Here is a 23,086-nt window from a genome sequence, read left to right as displayed (position 1 = left end):
CTCGACTAGACGCAAGCACTAGTCCATGTCTGAAGTGTCTGAGGCATGATGAAAATCACAAATATTTCTTAGAAGAAAGGGGTGAGGCCTTTGACAGGACACTGTTGTTTTTATTAGCTCTTCTAGGAAAGGAGGGGTCACAGCTTCATAGGCTTCCCAGTGATGAAAGAAAATAGTGCCTTAACTAGCTAAACAACTCCAGTTAGGAAATCACAAAGCCAGGTGATTGCTTGGAGCTCTCACACTCACTCCCTCTGTGATTCAGCTGGAAGACAACCAGCTGAGTTTTAACTGAAGGGTTCCTAGATGCTAAACCCTCTGGGGAGTGGAGAAGGGACTTGAGCCTCACTCTGAAGATGCCTCTAGTCTGCCTCCAGCAAGGAAACATAGACCTAGAATTGAAGGGGACAGACACATTTTGTTAGGATTTTGCAGAATGGATTACCAAGGTGTTCTCCTATCTCCTCGGCCACTCCTCGTTCATGTGTCTGGGATCTCCTCTCCGAAGCTCAGACTGGGAGAGGCCTGAGGCTCCCTCATTGGACCACGTCTTATATTATGGTTACTTCCCTGGGGATTTTCTTCAGTTTCACAGCTTTAATCAACTATGAACACTGACAACTCTTAATTTCTATCTCCAGCTTAGATTTCTCTCTGGAACACCAGACTCAGACATCTAGCTGCCTGCTCGGCCGTCTCCCTCTGTCTGCCTACTGTCTTCCCTACCCGAACAATACAGCCACGTTAGTGTTCCCAATGCGCCCACAGCTCCTTCAAATCTGCTCCACCGACAGCCTCTCCTTTTCGGTAAATAGCAATTCCATTTGTTGCCATTCCTCAGGCCTGAGAACTTGGAGTCATGTCTGAGTCCTGTTTCTCCACAACCCACATTGAAACTACCATGCCCTGCCTTAAAAATACATACAGAATTTGAACATTCCTTACCGTTTCTGAGTCTAAGCTACCACTATCTCTCCAGGATTATTATACCAGCTTCCTAAGAAGTCTCTCTGCTCCTACTTCAGCCATCTCAGCAGAGAGGTCAGAGGGATTCTATGAAAACAAATTTTAGATCCTGTCCAAACCCTCAATGGCTTTCCATCTCATCCAGAGTAATAGAAGTTCTTCCATTCTATTCTGTACGCCAATGTGGTGTATGCAATGCATTCCCCTTTTTTCTCTGTTTTCTCCCACCACTCTGCCATCCTTCACTCTATCCACAGGTGGCAAACACACGGCCCAAGAGCCAAATCCAGCCCTCCACCTTGTTTTATCCAGCCAGGCACCTTGTTTCTACCTGGCAGTGGCGCTGAGCTCCTTGCCCCTAGTTAAGGAGTAGTTACATTTACACAGTTCTACAGTTACATTCGGCCCTTTGAAGGCAACCATGAGGCTGAAGTGGCCTCCAGTGAAAAGGAGTTTGACACCTCATAGAGTCTATGCTAACTATACCAGCTCCCTGGCTGCTCCTAAAACATGCCAGGCACGATCAGGCTCAGGGGTTTGGTGCTTATAATTCTGTCTGCCTGGTTCTCTGACCCAGGAAATCCAAATGTTCCTCTCCTTCACCTCTTCTCAACCTATAGTGTAACTTCCTTGGTGATGTCTTCCCTGGCGTCCTAAGCCCCTCACAGATGCCCTATCCCTCTTCCCTGATTTTTTCCCTTCTTAGTATGTATTACTTTAAAAACCTACTGCACACATTTACTTCCCAGTGTATTGTCTGCTCCTCCCTGCTAGAAGGAAATTCCAAAGGACAGTAAAGCACTGTGCCGGGCATTCAGTAAATGTCAGTTGAAAAAAAATTGGGGGAGGGAGTAGACAGGGGCCCATTGAAGCTATGCTCTGAACCAGAGCATCTGAGTGACCCCAGGCAGAGAAAGCAGCACTCAGAAGTGGGGGCCACTGGGCCAAGGCTGGGGGGCCAGTGGAAATGGAGAGGGCCAGAATACCTGACTCACCCTCCACCAGCTTTTACCTTCCTCTTTTATATCTTTCAGGATACCCATTGTCTGTCTTTTAGTATGTAGTGAAAATCCATGGCTGCTTGGATAATAGAAAGCTCATGTGTGGAGTTCAGAGTCAAAGACCTGACTCTAGCAGTGTGTCCCTGGACTTAGCCACTTAACCTCTCTCAGCCTTCGCTTGCTCATCTGTCATAGAAGGCTGACAGCACTGGCTTGTGTGCCCAGGGGATACGGTGAAGATCAAATGGGTAACAGATGATGAGAAGGTGCCTCACGTTCCAAAAGCTGGACAATTGTAGTGGGGATTAGTGAGGTGCACGTGAATGTCACTGAAATAATTACTCAGACTCACAGATGGGTTACCTACCTCAGTGGCAAAGAAAACAGAAGAAAGTATTCCAAATTGATGACTAATTCAGAAATCCTTCATCGGGACTTTAGCGCACGGGAGGGATGCAGGAGGGACCGGAAGATGTACTTCCTAAGGATGCGGCTGGTGTCCAAACCAGGTTCCCATGCAGCAGGTTCTGAAGGTTACTTCTTCTTCTTTCATCCTTACAGGCATTTATTAGTTCACTATTATTACCTCTTTTTTGAGAGATTAGAAAACTGAGGCTTAGAGAGATTAAGTAACTTGCCCAGAGCCACACAGGTATTTGGTGACAGAGTCAGAAGAAACCAGCCGTGTTTTAAGAGTCTGTGTTCTTTCTATAGGCTACCTTTTCAGTGACCACTGACAGTGCTGCCTACGTTGCCTGAATTTGGGCGAGTGAATAATACACGAGTCTAACATCAGGGACCAAGGCAGATAACAGACTCTGAACTATGAAACACTGATTCTAAAAGTGAAAAGGAGGGTCTCTGTGCCCCCTGGGAACCCCAACCCTTTCTAGACCACTGCCTTGTGATGGACATGGTTTGTCACGGCAGGACACAACAAAAATTTAGAAGAAACCAGAATTTTGAGCTAAATGTTTTGTAAGGCTGTGAAAATAACAGAGCTGGAAACAATGCCCACTGGTCTTTTTAAGCATCAGAAAAAAATTAAAAGCAGTGGTATAAGAAATGACATGACTTTTTGGATGATTAGCAATCCCAGTCTAGATTTTAATAGGTGACACTTAAGTAGCAACTCATTACCTGTTGCCTGCCACAGAACAGGTTTAATCAATGTTCCCAGAATATATGCAGGTGTCTGCATGTGTAAGCACAACATGTAGAGTAACGGGTTTGGTGATGGGTAATAATGGATGTAAATCCATTTGGATAAAGGATGAATGTACAGATAGGTGGATAGTAGACCCATAGTTTGGAGAAATGGGGGGAAAAAAAGCCCTATAACAGGAAGCAGACAGAATACTTGCTTTAATGTAGGCACAGGAAAGTTTATTAAGCACCTACTAGGTGCTGGTGGAAGGAAACAGGAAGCATATCTCTTTGCATTGGCCTCACAGAACCATAATAAACACTTATAGACAATGTTAAGTAAGTGATTTTTATAGGTAAGAACAGCTCGGATTTGGAGACAAAGGAGGACCACTTCTCCTTTGGTGTGAAGTACCAACTGCACAGTGTTAGCGGGGGAAGAGGCCTGGGTGCACCGAGCCATGTTAGACTGCAAACTTCAGCAGCACAAAAGGAAGGTTACACAGAGATTCATAAATAAACTGTAAAAAAATTAAAATCAAAACAACGCCCCCTCCCGCCCCCAGCTACCACTGCTGTGGAAACCCTGAATACTGGGTTTTTTGCAAGGAAGCAGAAAACTTGGTGAGATGATGTCAGGTCAAGAGCTTGGGCTTTCGGTTGAGCTCAACCAGGGTTTGACTTCCCCCATCTGCTTCTTAGTTCTTTGATCTCAGGGAGACTATTTCCATCCAGAAGCTCTGGTTCTTAATTTAGGAAATGAAGAGGGCAGCCTGTCTCCTGTGAGTAAGAAATAAGATGAAGAAGGTGAAGGTGGTCAAATAGGCAGTGATGGAAAAAGATTAGATTTGGGGTGGTGAGCACACAATAGGGGAGTATACAGATGTCGTATTACATATAAAGTTGTACACCTGAAATTTATATAATGCTATTGACCAGTGCCTACTGGTCTTTATAAGCACCAGGAAAAAAAATTCAAGAAGAGGTATAAGAAATGACATCACTTTTTGAATGTTAGCAATCATTGTGACTGAACATGCACAATAAATTTAATAAAAATAAAATGAAAATAAGATTGGGTGGTCAGGGTCTTGGCAGAGCAGCGACTTACATTCTCACAGTGTTCTCAGTCTTTCACTCCTCCCCAAACCCTCAACTGCTCCCTGAAACTCTAACTCCCTCTGTGCTGGCACCCTTAGGCAAGGCACTTACTACCTCCTCTCTTCTCAGCCACCACACTCAGGTGTTGGGCCAAATGATCTCTATGGTTTTGTCACAGGAGCCTAACTGGCTAGTTCTAGTTTTTATCAGATGACTGGAATAGCTGGACGGTACATCAAACAGTCTATTTCTACACTTTATGTTAACTAGCCATTTACTGTGCCTTACCGCATTTAATCCTCAGAAGAATGCCTGTGAGATACAGTTGTTCTCCCCTGAGCAAACCAAGGCAAGAGGCAGAAAGAGGAATCAGCCTAGACCTCTGGTTTGGCATTCAACTTGCAGGGAAGACTATTTTGAAAGGCTTGACAGCAGCATTTTTTTAAAAAAGAAAAGATAAGATAAAAAGAAGAAACAAGACCCTTTATTATACCCTTGGCCTTGAAAATCAAATGGAAAACTTCCCCATTTTCACTCCATCCATTCTCCCTCTTCTTGCACTAAAGGCTTTAGTCATCTTATCTCTCTTTTTTGTTGTTTCTTTTGAATGTTACCATTCTGGACTGAGGTCGTGACTCTTCTAAGAGCCCTAATCAAATCTGGAAGGCAACAGGACTGAACAGTCTTGTGCCTGGTGCCCGAACAGAACGTGCACAAACAACGCTGACACTCACACAAAGCTGCTGCCCCTGCTGCCTGAGGCCATGGGGTTGGCTGTGAATACTTACCAGCCCTTGCCTGATTGTCTTTCTTCAGCATTTGACATAATTGTCACTGGATCCATGGTACAGCCAATCTCTTTGTCTTGCCACTGAATTATGTTCCCCCTAAATGGCCTAGAACTATACCTATACAGCAGGCACTCACTGAGCTGGGGATGGAACCACCAACCAGTGCAGTGTCAGACTCATCAAATATTTCAGCAATTGCACCAAATTGTTGGGCACCCTTAACGGTTTGGTCAGACCTATTCCCAGCATTTCTCTCTTAGACTCACAGAGCCCAGTTTTGGCAAAATCTTAATAATGCAATTAAATTTTTGGAAACTAAAGCCAGGTTTCACATTTAAAGGTTGACTTCAACGACACAGGAAAATTTGGCCAAATGCAGGAATGACTGGAGGATTTTGACAAAGACATTAATTGGGATTTTCCATTCTCAGAGACGCTGCATGAGCTAATGCACAGGTAACACTCCATCTTCAGGGGTTTCCAGGGACCAAAGAGTGGGCAAAGCATGAAACTGAAAACCAACAAGCCTCATAGGGAATCACTAGTGTTCTCAAAAAAAAAAAAAAAAAGGAAAGAAAAGAAAAAAAGTTAAGTAGTGGCAAAACTAAACTGGTTTTTTTTTTTTGGAATGTAACACCCCTACCTCTCTGGGTATGGTGGGGATCCACAGGGCCTTGTTCAGAGTGGAGGGCAACAAATGTATGTAGTTGTTAATACTACAACATGGGAAAAGGCACCTGTCTAAAGTTAAACAACCAGGTTTTGAACTTCACTTTGCAGCTAAGTAGCTCAGCTTATGCTCTTCCAACTTGTGTTCTAATTTCCTAATCTTTCTACCTGGAATAATAATTGTGGCATACTTCACAGAGTCACCATGAGAAGCATATTAAAGAATGTCTGAGAAAGTTCTTTGCAACCCAGACAGCTTTCTAGACAAAATAAAGCCACATTAGGTGTATACCTAACCTGTGTCACTGTTTCAGCACCGCAGCTCTGTCTAAAACATCTGCCTTCCCCATGCCCCTCTCCTAACCCCCTGTGGAAGTTCTTCTCTCCGTTCATTGTGCAGTAAGTAGAACACAGTGGCTACGAGCAGAGACCTAATTAGTCAGGGTTCAACTCCCAACTGCTTGTTTGTTAGCTGTTTGATCTTAGATAAGTTACTTAACCTTTCTGTGCCTCAGCTTCCTGTCTGAAAGTGAGGATAACAACACCACCCGTGTTATAGGGTTCTTGTAAGGATTAAATACATTGACGGTGTAAACTGCCTAGAACAAACAGTATATACTAAGTACCATATATATGTTAGCTCTTATTATTTCAAGGCTATACTTATTATTTTGATGTCTGTTTCAAGGGTATGTTCCTTATTCTACATTATTTTATTACTGTGCTCAAACTCCACCCCTCCAAGAAACTTTTGTAGATCTCTTAGCTTGAAGTGGATATGTTTCCCTATGCAGCCATATTGGCTGCAGCTCAGGGATAGCCTGGGTCATGGCCTGTGTGCTTGTTGACCTCTCCTGCACTGGCCTGAGAGGCCCGAGTGACAGAACCTTCCCCTCTCACCTCCGCACACATGGTAGATGCACACTGAATACATGTTGAATTGGATGCAAGGTATGCAGCTGTATGCACAGGAATAAGCCTAAATATACTGGACAAGAGCTAATAACACCCTTTATATGATAGCTGTCCTTTGAAGGCTGAACACAGTTGTAACTTTGAGCACCACACCTGACACACAGTATGTGCTCAGTAAATGTATTTACTTGGAAGGATGGAAAGACAACTAAAGATACCTCAAGTCCAATGAAAGTTTCAGTCTATTGGGTCTCTCTCATCCAAAACATATGTATTAGATGATTAATTTACTTACCTTAGGTGCCAGGGCTGGATTAAGGTATCAAGGAGAAGAGGCTCCTGACCTCAGGCACTCACATTCAAGAGGAGAGGCAGTCCAGCCCCTAAGGAACTGCAGAGGGCCACAGGTGGCTAAGCTGTGTGGGATGGAGTTGCACAGGAATGTCTGTTCAGCAGCTCAGTTGCCACTCGGTATCAAACTGCCCAGGTGATTTTATTTGGGGTGACTGCACTTTCCTTTTCCATAACTACAAAGCCAGGGGAGAAGGTTCCAAGTTGACTGAAGGGAGAGATGAGCAAGTTCATTTTCAGGGTGTGGTCGTTTACGTACAGCAGGTGAGAATATAAAAGAAGGGAGTTCACGCCATGAGCCACATCTGTGGAATTACATCTCATACAGAAGATTTCACAGTCTCAAAACACTGCAACACGAAAAGAAAGGCGCTGGTGCAGAAGGGAGATTCGTCTCCCACCAACACCACTTCTACCGTTGGCTTCACTTCTTTAGCTTTTAGTTTTGCTTATCTACAGAGATATCAGTCTGGACGGGAGTGTTTCTCAGGGCCATCCCACCTTTATTGGTTTTTTTATTCTGTTTGTTAACACCTAGTCTGACAGGAAAACCAATCCTTTCTCTTAGCTTCAAATACTATCTGTAGTTTGAGGAGTCTCAAATTTCTGTCTCTAAACTGGACATCGTTTGTGAGTTCAGGTCTTGAACATCCATCTGTCTACACCTATCTCAGAGACATCTCAAACACACCAAGTTCAAAAGTGAGTTCTTGATTGCCAGCAACTACCCCCTGCAAGATTTTCCTCTACAGTGTTCCTAACTCAGTAAATGCAAACACATACATCTAGTTGCCCAAACTATGGTATTCTTTGTTTTATTAATGTTTTTCTTTTATTGACTTTAGAGAAGGGGGAAGAAAGGGGGAACAGAGGGAGAGAAACATCAATGTGAGAGAGAAGCATTGATTGGTTGCTTCTCCTATGCACCCCAACTGGGACCAAACCCATAACCCATGCATATGCCCTGATGGGGAACTGAACCCATGATCTTTTGGTTTGTAGGATAATACCCAAACAGCTGAGCCACAACAACCAGGGCAAACCATGGTATTCTTAATGCCTAGCTCTCCTTTACCACCCCCTTTCTGCTTGATCCAATCTTTCTTTCAATCTTGTCGATACCATCTTCAAATATGTTTCAAATCTTCCTACACCTTCTACTATATGGCCACCTCCCTAGCCCAAGCCACATTCATCTCTCACCAGGGGTCCTACAATAGCCTCTTAAACAACTAATCTTGACTCTTTCTATTTCATCTTCCATGCAATAGCTGGGGGGATTTTGTTAAGATATAAATTAGATCATGTCATCACCCTGCCTAAAAACTTAAAATGACTTCTCCATACACTTAGAATAAAGTCTAAAATTTTCATCATGGTCTACAAAGGTCTGAATTCGTGCATGATGTAGCTCCTGATTCTGCCCTTAAGTTCATCTTCTGCTGCTCTCCTGCTTGTGCCACAGTGGCTTCTTTCAGGTCCCTGAGCATGTCATGGTTTACCCGGTTAGGGTCGTTTGACCTCTGTTCTCTCTGCCTGGCGAAACTTCCCCCTCACTCTTGCCATTGTTAACCCATCCTCCTTTTTCAAATCTCAGTTGACAGTTTATGTAAATAGAGAGGCCTGTACACTGGGTAAACCAGGCCCTGCCCTCAGCTCACAGCTCCTTACTCATTTCCTATGTGTCAGCTACGATAACTTATAGTAAATACTCATCTGTGGGTTTACTTGTATAATACTTGTCTCCTCAACTAGACTATAAGCCCCTCTAGGAACAAGCCCATAATTGTGTATATGGAAAGTCTAATACAGCACTTAGCTGATAGTAGGTGCTCAATTCACAACTTTTGTAGCTACATATTGGTAAGAACCTAAAATATCAACGAATGTTTATTCTATGCTAAAAAAATAAAACCCAACCAAATGGGTGATAAAATTAGAAAATATGGTTGAATATATATGTTGCTTCTTCAATATTTTTAATTTATAACCCCCAGAATCTTCATTTTCTTACTGAACCTTCAGGTTTCAGAGTTGAGAAGGGAAATATCCTAGCATAATGTTCCTTTGCTTTGCTTGGATACATTTAGCTTTGTGCAAGAATGTGGCTTCTACAGGTATGATTGGGTGAGAGGTGTTGGGAATAGATGGGGTAGAAAGGAAGAAAAAGGAACCAGATGGGAGAGGCGGCTGCCCCAGTGCGGGCTGGACATCATCCCAGCTCATCCATCCACACTGGAGGTTTTTTAACGTGACATATATCCAGAATTCTCTTCTTCCCACCTCTAGGAATCCCCAAATAAATGAGCTGATGACTATGGGCATGGTGCTGCTGGCCAAGCTGGCAAGCATAGGCAGATGGGCTCCCAGTTCTAGGGGTCCTCTCTGGCCACCACCACCCACTGTCCCTAAGTCCTCTGGAGACTGTTGACTACTTTCCTGCTGAATCTCCTGAGTATTTTGTTCCACTTAGGCACCTATTGTTGCAGATTGCCAGAGGTAGGGTATATATAGGCTTTTAAGTGTGTTTTTTTTTAAATCTCTAACAGAGGTCTGTGGCTTTATCTGCCTGGTTCCCTTACCAGAGTGAAGCCCTTACTCCTTCTCTCCAGTGCCATGCTCATATTTCCTTTCCTCCTCCCTATCAAGACCAGCTTGCTCCCAGTCCCTTTCCATGTATGTCCCAGCATCAGGGGATCTACTTGGCATTTGTGACAGAGGCAGGAGGGATAGATCCGGGGACTCTCTTAGCAAAACCACATCTGCCCAGGGCTCCCTGTCATTCAGGCCTTCGGTAGAAAGTTATCCTATTTCCTTAGTTTAGTAACTCACTCATTAACTCAATTGCTCTTTTTAAAAAGTATAGAAGTCTACCTTGTTGATCCTAGAAATCAGCCCTGATAAATTGGGACGTTGTTTGTAACTTTTGCTGAGAACCAAGTTAGCTCGAAACAAAGGGATTATTTTTTTCATTTGGGTGCAGGGGAAGGGTGTGGAGGGGCTAAGGTAGAAAGAGGAGAAAGAGGAAGAGCTATTAGAAAGGAGGATCTAACACTGGATTTCAGTTCTCACTACTGGGAAACGGTTCATTTCCAATTCTGCATTTCAAGGACAAAAAGACTTTCTGATGATCTTTTTCATTTTCTTTGGATCAGTATGAATCCTTGACAGTAATTTATGTCCTCCTGTACTTAAAGGGTTAAAATATTTGGGGAAGTGAAATAACCATATTTAAGGATGGCTACAAAGTCGAGGCTGGGCATTCTGAACCCATTGTTCTCCACATATAATCTGAGTCACAAAATCTATAATCTATTCTGAAAAAACCTCATGGCTTTACTTAACTATGACAGTTTGCTCATTGGTTTGTCCATGCGTTCAACGTTCAACAACCATTTTGAACTGCACATTATAATTTTCAAAGTATTTACCCCTCCATTGTACTCGATTCTTATGAGAATCCTGTGATATAGTTAGTCCCTTAACAGAAATTATCATTTTGGAGAACAAGAAACTGAAAACCACAGAAGTTAGTCAGTTGTAGAACTTAAACTGGAACACAGATCATCAGATTTTACATCAAATTCTCTTTCAGTTCTACCTACTTTAATCAACATTTTCTAAGTGAGTGCCATGGGTTGGATAGAAGCTTAAGAAAACAAAAATCAAGTACTCTTGTCTTTGAGGAGCTTCCAGCCTGTCAAAGACAGGCAGTGACCAGGGTGGAGTGCAGGTAAGTACGGGGGTCTCCCTGGAGAATGCTAAGAAGTGGGTATAGAAAACTGTGGTAGAAGATGAGACAGGAAAAAAGCTTGAGGGCCTAAAGTGCTTGATTTATTGGTTCACCATCACCACTATCAAGTCTTCTCAATATGCCTTCCCGGATTATGGTCTTTATTAAGGTCATTGTTAATCTTTTTTCATCCCATTTGCTTTTGAGCATTTTGCTGGCATTTCAATGCCAGTGCCTCTGAAGGGTAAGGTTGTTCATAGCAACCTGATGTTTAGACATTACAAGCTACTGGACAATCGTAGATTGCTGAATCTTGTCTGGTAATTATTTGCATATGCCACCATATCTAACTCATCCTTGCCTGACCATAGAAAGGAAATGGTTATAACTCCTAGCACATAGATTCAACCCTGAGGCAGTTTGGGCCTTGGTGCCTAGGGTTCTGTGGAAACTGGTCTGGTCTCAGGGCTGGCATCTGGAGATGTCACCTGTCAGTTGGAATGGACTTGGGATTAGTTGGATAGGCATCAGAATCTATGAGGTGTCCAGTTCCTGTTAGGGATGGTAATGTGTCCTAGAGTCCAGGCTGTGGGCTGTGGAATAGCATGATTCTGGGTGATCAGTCCGTTTGTGGTAGAACCTGCTAGATACAGAACATATAAAAATATCAGGGTCTAGGCAAAGCTCTGGTCTGTAAGCTGAGCCATCCCGGGGATGGTGGTGGTGTAGCTAGCTGAGGCTCTGCCTGTGCTCATGCCAGGCTCTGGTGCATCTTCCCGCCTTGCATATTGGGAATTGCTGGATGGTGCATTGAGATAGCTGGGTTATATCCTGTTCTAATTAATACTGGATAAAAAACTCAGAGGCTGAACCTGCTCAGAGAGGGAATCAGTGCCTTCCACTGATGTTGGAGTGAGATATAGGACACAGAATGCGAGAAGCCACAGAATTTTACTGGGCTCAGCACCAGGATATTAGGGGTCCAGTCCTAGCTCAGTACTCTTGCATCACCTGAAAAAAGTTTCAGCACCACTTCTTGGCTCTTCATTTCCTCAGTGGACTGTGTGCCTACAGGGATCAGGGGCCTATATTCTATTTCTGTTCCTTTCCCCAACATCTAGCACAGTGTTTATTCCACCAAAACAACAAGAACAAAAAGTCCCTGCCAATGAACCATGTGTTGCTTGAATGAGTGAAGGAAGGAATAGAGTGAGCTGCACATGAAGAATTAGCTAGGAGCTTAAGGGAAGAGAAGCTTATCAGACCCATGGTCCTTACCCTTACCCTCTAGGTTTTGATGTCTACCCCCATGCCTTTTACAAGAAACAGTGATTCAAATAATAGTATACCCCTCAAAGTTCCTAACAGCCTCATGAGTCTCCGAAGAAAAACAAACGTTGATACAGTTTATTTTTGCACTGTTGTCCTTAGCATTCATTAGTCAAACATTACTAAAGTTATAAGAATCAAAAGCAAATCTTCTCCAGCCCCAGAAGGACTCCAAAGAAGGTCTATCTGCTAGGAGAGCTCCTGGTTACGTCACAGAGGCAGTGAAGTAACCAGGAAACCCTTTGACATTTACAAATGCAATGAAACACCAACAAACAAGATAATCATAGTTAGATGAAGGGGTGGAAACAGATAAAAGATTTACAGGATCTGTTTAATTTCATTATGGTCAACGTGCTCCGAAAGGAGTAGAGACAAGTATCTCCCAGAGTGAAAGGTCTTCTCCAAGAGTGAGTGGGCAGTTCTCACTTTTGCTATACGCCCTAGAGAGGTGGGTGGCTTCAACTTTAGGTCAAACAGTCAAAAGTCTAAATTACAGGACTAATTGTTTACATTTAATGACTTTACCTAGGGCTTTGCAATGTATTGAGGGTGAGCTTATGAGATAGATATTGAACTGATATGTAAACTTTATACAATATGGAAGATAATGAAAATAATATATGAAATTTTTTATTGTTATTCTATTACAGTTGTCCCAAATTTTCCCCCTTTGTCCTCCTCTGCCCAGCCCATGCCCTGCTCCCACAGTCCATCCCCACACTATTGTCCATGTCCATGGGTCATTCACACACGTTCTCTGACTAGTCCCTTCCCTTTCTTTACACCATTATCCCCTCTCCCCACCCTTCTGGTCACTGTCAATCTGTCCCACATTTTCATGTCTGTGATTCTATTTTGTTCATTAGTTTATTTTTTTTTCATTAGATTCTTCTTATAGGTGAGATCAAATGGCATTTTTTCTTTCACTGACTGGATTATTTCACTTAGCATAATACTCTCCAGTTCCATCCATGCTGTTGCAAAAAGGTAGGAGTTCCTTCTTTCTTTCTGCTGTGTAGTTTTCCATCGTGTAAATGTACCACAGTGTTTCGATCCACTTATTTACTGATGGGCACATAGGTTGTTTTCACCACTTGGTTATTGTAAGCGATGCTGCTATGAACAGAGGTGCATAGGTTCTTTTGAATTGGTGATTGAGGATTCTTAGGGGATATTTCCAGCAGTGGAATTGCTGGGTTATAAAACAGATCCATTTTTTTAAAGGAAATTCCATGCTGTTTTCCAGTGGCTGCACGAGTCTGCATTCCCACCAACAGTGTGCTAGGGTTCCCTTTTCTCTGTATCCTCTCCAGCACTTGTTTATTGATTTGTGGCTGATGGCCATTCTGACTGTTGTGAGGTGGTATCTCATTGTGGTTTGGATTTGCATCTCTCTGATGGCTAGTGATGCTGAGCATCCTTTCATGTGTCTAGGCCCTCTGTATGTCCTCCCTGGAGAAGTGTCTGTTCAGGTCCTTTGCCCATTTTTTAGATTGGATTCTTTGTCTCCCTGGTGTTGAGTCTGATGAGTTCTCTATATTTTTGGAAATCAAACCCCTATCTGACATATATCATTTGCAAATATATTCTTCTATATGGTCAGTGCCCTTTTCACTTTGATGATGGTTTCTTTTGCTGGGCAGAAGCTTTTTAATTCGATGTAGTCCCATTTGTTTATTTTTCCCTTTATTTCCCTCACCCTAGGAGATGTATTGGCAAAAATGTTGCTACATGGGATATCTGAAATTTTACTGCCTATGTTTTCCTCTAGAACTTCTATGGTATCCCAACTTATGAAAGAATGAAGAAGAAAAAAATCATCAATAGTCCTGCTACCCTAAAATAGCCATTGTAAATATTTTCTGTTAACTATGTACTGTTGTGTATGTATAGCCTGTCTAATTTCTATAAAGGGTACTGTTAGACAGTTATGAACTACTACAAACACACATTACACACAATGATCCCTCACTTATCACAGGAGTTACATTCCAGAGACCCCCGCGATACATGAAAATCCACAAAGTAGTGGCATTATATTTATTTTATTACATATATATATATATATATTAAGACTTTAAAACCATATAAAGGGTTTAAAGCCTTATAAGGCTTTAAAAGGCTTCATAAAGGGTTTTTTAAAACCCACGATGCAGTGAAGCCACAATAAGTGAAACTTGATATAGGAAGGGACAACTGTATTCATATAATACGGGCCCTATTTCTTCTCACTTTACCTGTTTCCATAAGTATTGTACAGTTCTAATAGTTAAAAATAGCTGTACTATAATATACTTAATCAGTCTCCATCCGATACCCTCTCCCCAACCCAATCATGATGGGACCATGTAGGATGTTCAAAATTTGTGTTGTTAGAAATAATGCTTGAGTGCATATGTTTACTCAGAGATGTTTTCCCCTGTATTCCAAACTGAGCCTTGAAGACAGAGTCCTAGAAGTAAAATTATTGGGTCAAAGGGCATGACTATGTTTATGAGTGCTGAGATATATGACCAAATAGATCACTTGGTCATGTTAACCTAAATGGTGTACAACATGATTTAGCCTCACTACATTTCATCAAGAATTATTTACAGGTCAGCCTTCACAGTAAATATGTGTCAATTCAAAGATCTTATAACCAGTTGGCAGAGAAGCTAGCTGATAGAAGTGGGAAAAGGTGAGGGAAAGAAGGAAAAGACACTTAGAACTCAAGCGCAGCATTGGAACTAGACACCACTGATGACTGACAATGGGTTAGAAATTAATGAGATACTTCTAAATTCATGTACAGTGCATCAATGTAATAGCAGCCCTGTTTACCAGCGAATACTACAGCAAAATAAATGGTTCAGGGTGCAGTGGTTGATGGGAATCAGCTCCATCACTAATTTGCTGGGTGATCTTCGCAAACCATTTTCCTCTCTTGACCTTCCCAGTTTACATTAGGGGGTCACATCCAGGTAACAAAGACATGTTCCTGGAGTTTCGGCCTCCAGTCAGCTGTTCTTTAGACACCCAGGGTTACAAATCTGCTTGCTATCCAACTATGATGAGATCCCCAATTTGATTGCAGTTATACAATAAAAGAGCAGATATTCTAGGAAGCTCCTGAGGCTCCCCCAACCTCAGTGATGAATCCCCAAGTTCTCTGTGTCCCTTACAGACTGATGGATTTTCAGGGGCTTGTGTCCATGAGGGTTTCCTCGAAGTGTGGAATAAGTGGATTGATGAGGTGGCTTGAGTCATCTACCATCAGGACAGTATTTGGCCTTTGGTGCCTTCCTAGGTTTTTCCTGTAGTTCTTTATATAGAAATTGGCTAAATTGCTTTTAATTTAGTAAACTAAAAGAAAAAAAAATACAGGTTTCCTCATTTCTCTGACTAAATTTTGGGAGCATGATTGGGTGGGAAGCAAGACCTCTCAAATTTTCAAAGAGTCCTGGCATATAACGGGTATGTAAACACACAAACACACACACTATGGTGCATTTGTATCAAGTAACAAAACAATATTGATACAATATTCCTAACTGAAGTCTACCACTTATTCAAGTTTGCTTAGTTTACCTTCCATCTTTTTCTGTTCCACGCTCCCATCTGGGTTACTATCTTACATTAAGTTGTGATATCTCCTTAGGCTACTCTTGGCTCTGGCAGTTTTTCAGATTTTCCTCATTTTTGATGACCTTGATGCTTTTGAGGAGTACTGGTTATGCACTTCGTAGGATCCCCCCCCCATGACTTGATGTTTTCCACACAAATCGACTGGGGTATAAGAAGAAGACCACATAGGTAAAGAGCCCTTCTCATGTCAAAGACACATACAATCAACATGGTTCATCATTAGTGACATTGACCTTGATAACCTGCTTGATGCTTGTCAGTTTGACGGCATAAAATTACTCCCTCCTCCCTTCCTCCCTCCCTCCCCACACTGTACTCCTTTGGAAAAAGCCGCTCTGTGCAGCTCACACTGAAGGAGCAAGGAGTTACCCTCCCTCACCTTGAGGGCGGCTTGTCTACGTAAACCATTTGGACTTCTTCTGCCAGGGAGATCTGTCTGTTCTTCAGTTTATTAATATATTCAATAATTTATTTCTATCGGTGTGGATTCATGGATATTTATTTTATATTTTGGGTTGTCATCCAATATTACTCTATTTTATTGCTCAAAATTTTCCAGATTTGGCCACCAGGATCTCTTCGGGTGGCTCCAGAGTCTTTTTGAAATATCCCTCATCAATATAGCTTTTGTTTGTTTGTTTGTTTGTTTGAGCAATTCCTTACTTTACGGTGTTACAAGACATTCCACTCTAATTTTGTGTATTTCCTGCTCCAGTGCTAGAACTAGAATCAGCCATTTGTCTAAAAAGCCTTGCTCTGGGGAGAATGTTATCAGAAATCACCATCTGCGTAGGTGTGCACATTCCTATTGCAGCATCATTGCTTTTAGGTCAAATAATGTTTTTAATTTAAAATTCTTAACACCAGCATGCCCACAGCTACAATACAATTGCATCATCATTAAACAGTTAGAGATTTATTAACCATATTAAATCACAGTAGTTTAGGAGCCTGTGGGGGCTTCTATCTTGGGTCCTACACTGGAGCCCACATCCCGAACATGTGGATGGTGGTCTTCTCCTTCCCATCCTGCCTAGGTTCTGCTAAGATGGATGGAGAACCTCAGGGAAGATCATGTAAAAATCCAAAGGTGAGGCCTCTGTGACTGTAAGGTCACAGAAAATGGCTGTGTTGCATGGCTGACCACCCCATGTCCTCTTTCCGTAATAAGCCCCAGAGCAACCAGAACCCAAATTCTGGAGCTGGCTCTGTCAGTGATTCAGTGTCTGGCAAATGCATTCTGTCTGGGCCTCAATTTCTAATTACACAAAGTCAGTAATGCAGGACGGGATAATGCTAAGGACCCTCCCAGTTTTAACACATTATAACTCTCAATAGTTTTTCATTGAGAGAATGTAACTGGCTCCACCTCTCCTTGTCATGGGCAGCAATGTTCCAGAAGGCCCAAGCCAGTGGGGGCTGGTGGGGGCTGGGGGTGTCACTGCTACATTTTGTTCTAGGCCTTATCTAGACAGTCAGGTCTGACACATTTTAGACCTTTCTTTCTTTTTTTTTTAACTGATTGATTTTAGAGAGAGAAAGAGGAACAGAGAGAGACAAACATTGATTTGTTTCTTCATTTACTTATGCATTCATTAGTTGCTTCTCGTATGTGCCCTGACTGGGAATCAAACTCACAACCTTTAGCAACACTCTAATCAACTGAGCTACCTGGCCAGGCAGGGCCTAGACCTTTCTTTTTAAATTATGAAGAGCAAAACAATTATAGGAAATATTAATCTGATGGAAAGAATCGCTTTCATTGCCTTTGAGTTTGTTCTGGTAGATCAAGGCTTTGCTTTTTTTTTTTTTTTTTTTAGGGCAAACCCTCATCTGTTATTCCTCTGGCTTTAAATAATTGTCTTTAATGCAACGATGGCTGGGCTACCTCTACATTTCTTACCAGGAATCTCTCTCTAGGTTTTTTTTCTTCTTTCCTTCCTTCTTTGTATGTGTGAATGTTATGACATATTTTTCACATCTACATAGGGCTCAGTGGCTCAAAGACTGCCCACTTTACAAGTGTTTTATTTTTCGTTCTGTCATTGACTGGGACAATTTCCAAAAACAAACAGAATATAAAAAAGAATTCTAGTGCAGCAAAGATACTTGGGAACTGTCAAATCTGATTCCGAACTGTGGAGATCAAAGGTACAAGGTCTTAGAAACTGCCTCCTCCAACCTCTAACATTTAAATTTTTCAATTGGCTTTTGGACCCACTCAGCATAATCCCAGACTTTGGTCTACAATTGGTTAAAAATTGATAGAGGGGAGGATTCTGGGACTGCTTCTTTACTTAGAAGCATACATTTTAACCCCTTCCCCCACCCCAGGTACACAGACACACGCAGCTCCTTTCCGTCTCGCCCTCCCCATCTTAAAGTTACGTAAGTATGTAGATAGGAAGGTATAGAATTTTGAACAGACATCATGCATATCATCTGGGCTACGCCTTCACATAGTTGAGGAAACTGAGTCCTGACAAGTGGTTTTGCCCCAGGTCTCATAAGGACTTCCAGGCAGAACTGTAATTAGAAACCAAGGTTTTTTTTGGCAAACTACCCAGTCCCCCCCACCCCCACCTCACACTATGCCCCTGTGGAGTTACACGTTTGTGTGTATGTGTCTCTATGTGTACATATGCTACATAGACACCGATATGTAGGAAACATGCACCAAACATCTGTAGTCTGACCTCAGGGACCAGTTTAATGACTCGAATTTCAGGCAGCTGAAAGGTTTCTACGGGGTGGAGGCTGAAATAAACAAGAAAAGCCACTGTGGAGATGTGAATGGAAAACTACCAAGCACTCCCTCCCTCTGCACATTCTTCCGCTCTCCAGCTCTCCCTGACATCAAGCCTGCTTCAGATAGGCTTCTGCACGGTCAGGTGTACAGAGGGCGGTGTGGAGAAAAAAATGCAGGCACAACATGCAAATCAAGTTTTTCCACTTCTAGCCTCAGGTAGTAAAGACAACTGAGTACAGTGCGGGGCAGAAGGATGGGCCCGCCACCTTGAGTTTACAAACACTCGAGTGCTTTCCTGCCCTGGTGCCCTCCTAGGCCAGCTGCTGCTCTCCCCCGAGCTAAGGCTTCATAGGAAGTGAAAACCCTGCTACTCAAAACAGTTTTCGAATGCGACAAACAAACGATTCCACACCCCCAGCCCCAATTACTTCTCTAAGCTCCCAATATTTATTTCCATTTTATGTAAGTAGGAAAAGCGTGGAAAATCAGTGTTTTAGGGGAAAACTCTGGGCTAGGCTGAAAAGAAAAAAAGGTAAAGCCTTAGAATAATACAGGCTGAAAGCAGGCAGCATATGGATCAAAATTTAAAGTTGACACTTTTTCAGAAGGTAGTAGCTGGAAATCATCTTCCATTTTTTTACCATCTCAAAACTTTCTTCTCAATTTCTTTAAAACATACCACGAAAACTCCTTTCTTTCTCCAAGGATAATGCAATGAGCTTGTTTACAATTGCTCTAAACAAAGGATGTGAAATAAAATGAATAGGTAACATTTTACATGTCAGGCAGATAACATCTCCCATACTAAATGAAAAATAGTGGGGTTTCCAACAGCACGGGTGACAAGCATAACCAAACTCAAATGACCATCAAAACTCAGTCTTCGTCATGACTTGGGGTTTGTCCTGAGAACCATTTTCCAGTGTACAGAGCTCAAAGCAGCCTTGCTTTTCTCGATTCTGCCAGAAAAAAAAGACACCATTAGGTAGTCAGATCACCCTGATCCTCTAAAATGACACAGGAACATCAAACCAGGAAGACCCATTTTTTTGTTATGGTACTGAGGTCATGCAAGTCTCTAAGTGAGGGCCATCCTGTCTTCCTGATAGAAGGAAACTTGGGGGAGATGTGTGATTGATTGGCAAGGTTCCTTCCAGCTCAAAACCCTCTAATTCTGAGGTGTGATAGTCTAGAGATCTATGGAGGTGGCAGAAGTTCCTGACAGGGGGCACCAATTTCCTGTTTGGAGCCCCCTCAGGAGGTAGACCAGACAGTGTTCATTCCAACAATAGCTTCCTTTTCAGCTATGACTGAATTGTGAGGGAGGTTTTGTGTGCAAAACTGGATGCAAAATCTGTTCTTTTCCTTAAATAGATGTAATATTAGGGTCAGGATATTTTATTTTGTAACAAAACTTGTGTTTACCCAGCAGCTGCAATTAGGGACCTATTACTATGCTCAGTCCACTAAGCAAAGAAGTGGTCTGGTCCCCAATTTTGAGTATTAATAGCCAGTAGAGTCATTAAAGCATGGAACTGGTTGATACACAGTTCCTCCACGTCTACAGGAATCACACTTAAGACCCCAGATGTGGGATCTCTCGTTATAGTTTTTTCAGGGTAACTTGAAAAGAATCTGAATATACTCAAGTCAATCCTTTCTTTAATCCTATAACATAACACTGCTGTGGTGAGGCAGATTCACACAGTGATGCCAACTGGCTGCTAAAGGGGGGAGATCAAAATGAGAGAAGAACATGCTGAAAGAAATTGGTATAAATGTAATGAAGCTATTTTCCTAGGAATTGAAAGGAGATTGACAGGTGGGTGCACAATTTCCTCTTCCACGCATTCAGTAGAGAGAAGGGGACCTACCTAAAAGTGAGTTTCCACCTTTGGAATACTTTCAATGATTTATTTTTTGCAGTTGTCTCCTGTTTTGATCATTTTCTTTCAACGTCAATAGTTTGATTTTGGGGAGGGGAGTAGAAATATGGGACTCTGGAACTTGGTCCGACAAATAATGTACTGAGGAGGTTTGACAGACCTGGTGGTGAGGTTAATTATCTATAGTTCAGGCCTGGTGGTTTCTCCCTATAAGCTCTTCCTGCAGAGAATAAAGAGGACTGAGGTCCAAGAAGGGTGAATTCCTTTCCCAGCCCCCACTCAGGGTTAGTTCTACTGCCAGAGGGAGCAGATTTCCCTTTGCTCTGCAGCGCCCCCATGGGGCTAAGACTGGAGTGGCAAAGAGAACGCAGGAGGGACACGCTGTGTGTTTAAGGTGGGGGTAGGGGAGGGACCAGTGAGGCTGGATGACAATTTTGACAAGAAAAGTGCCCCCAAATCATAAAATCTCATTGTCCCATCAATAACAGGGCAGAGCCATTATCATTCACATTCCAAACCACCCAGATACAACCGAGAAACCCCTAAGTTCATATTGCTCATAAAAGAAAAAATATTACAAATATAAACACACAAAGAAAATCTCTTCAGTAAAACTGGGGTGTCATTTTAAATCCAGTGGGATTCATTTAAAACTCTCTGAAAATGAGGGAAAGGGAGACAATAAAAAAAAGCAGATAAGCCTCTGGTAGAACGAATCTTCACTAAACAGTATCATGTGTCTTTGGGAGTAAAATGTTCATTTCAACAACAGTGACAGGATTAGGACTAGGTATATTTTTCAAAAATCCTTCACAAGACAGGCTTTTCTGCAGAGGATGCAGTAATCCTCTGTAAATAAGTATTAAAATATTCACATTTCACAGGGACAGACATGCATATTTTCTACGCTCCAGCCCTTCTGCAAAATAATCAACCCCATGGACTTCTCCAGGTTCTAAAACTCCCAACACAGCCTTTTTAAAAGGGGGCAGCCATCAACCACAGCATTGCCACCAATAGATATGGACTTCTTTGGGGAAAGAGATTCCAAATATCCCAGGAAATAGCCAACAGTCTTTCCTAGTTCTGCTTACTTCTCCATCATAAACCCAAATTGGGGGGATAGAGAGGTAGATTACTATGGGAAATAGCTTTATTGGAAATTACCGGGTGCAGCAATTTTGTAGAACCTTTAAGAACTCATCTGTAATTTAATGAGTCACCTGAAGGATTCTCATGGCCAAGGCTCAGCGCAGCCTGACCTTTGAAATTTACTTTTGGCCCAAACATTTTGGGTTAATGCTTGAGGAATCTGAAATATTATTCCCCCTTCACACCCCTTTTTAAAGAGAGACATAAAAGAAACAAGAGTCTCCCTCATTTAGGGATGAGTAGGAGGGGAAAAAACCCCAACCAACATTTAAATAGGGAAACAGGCAGTTCTGAATAAACAAACCAAGGCCCACAATGAAATGATTCTGCGCTGCATTCGCCTTTAAAAAAGAAAGGAAGAAAGAAAGATTTCCCCTTTCTCCTCCTCCTCCCAACTCAGCTCAAAAGCTGAGGACTATGCTGCGTGCAGCTCGTTGTGGTTGTAGCACAGTCTGTTCTAAATACACGCAGTATCTGTGATTCTGGCACGGCAGGCCTTTAGAATTCCCTCAGGCTAATATCTTAAATAAAACACAGACAGAAGAGATTTTTGACAATGACCTTGAACCAAGACAGGAGTTGCGGAGTGGAGAGGATCAAGACTTTAAGAAAAAGCGAAACACAAACAGGTATTTGGCTCAAAGGATTTTGTGGAATACAAGAGTACACGTACCCAAATACACACACGTTTCTTGCAGCAAGTCTACAATAACAGAAAGAGTGAACCCACCACTTGCTGTCCTGGGAAGAAACGAACCCAAACAAAATAAATCCTGTGACCATGTCTCTTAAGTGCAGCCTCCTCTCAGGAAAATCCAAAGGGAAAAACAAAATTGCACCAAAAAAAAAAAAAAAAAAGAAAGAAAGAAAAGTGGGGGCCGGGGTGATTACATACAACCAAAAATTTCAGCTTTTTTTTCGATAATAACATCAATATTAAAATACCACATCTTCCTTAAAAAGCTTGAGATGAGGGGGAAGATACACAACAAAATCCAACATCAAGATCCCACGATTTACGTAATACCACAAACTTGCAAAAGAAAAAAATCAGAAGCAAAACCCCGAAAATCATAAAAATACAACAACCCCGAATTCCCAAGCCATCACATCAACAAAGAAAAACTGTCCCAAATAAAAATAAAGCAAATGAACCCACCGAAAACTGCTTGGCAAATATTTTTCTCGTGGTGCCTAATATTCTAGCTGGAAAGAGCTGTGGTGTTTTTTCTCTCACTCGCTTCTATACCTACTATATATAACAGACATTTTCCAGTGGTTCGAATCTCTCGCTCCCTTTTGTGTAATTTAGCTCGAGGAGCTGAGTTTATGCGTAAGAGAGGAGAAATTAGCCCCAGACCCCGGGAAAGCAAAGCGCACTCCCCTTCTTATGTCACCGAATAGCAAATTAGTTCTCAGAATCCCAGAGGCCGAGCTTTGCTACAGAGAAGACGCCGACGTCACAGAGGGGGAGCCCACGTGACGGTGGCGGAGCAGGCCGTACCATCGTCCCAAGTCCTGGGAGGTAGGACCACTGTCTGCACCCTCGAGCCTCGAACCGGAACCTCCAAATCCGAGACGCTTAGCCCATTATAACCTCTAAGTATGCTGGAAAGTGGAAAAATATTATGTATTTGATGGTTTTTTGCGAGTCAAAGAAGGCGAAA

The sequence above is a fragment of the Sturnira hondurensis genome, unplaced genomic scaffold (assembly GCF_014824575.4).
Source record: "Sturnira hondurensis isolate 20B ecotype Veracruz unplaced genomic scaffold, ASM1482457v3 Scaffold0000396, whole genome shotgun sequence".
Classification (NCBI taxonomy): domain Eukaryota; kingdom Metazoa; phylum Chordata; class Mammalia; order Chiroptera; family Phyllostomidae; genus Sturnira; species Sturnira hondurensis.
Note: the sequence above shows the minus strand (reverse complement) of the source record.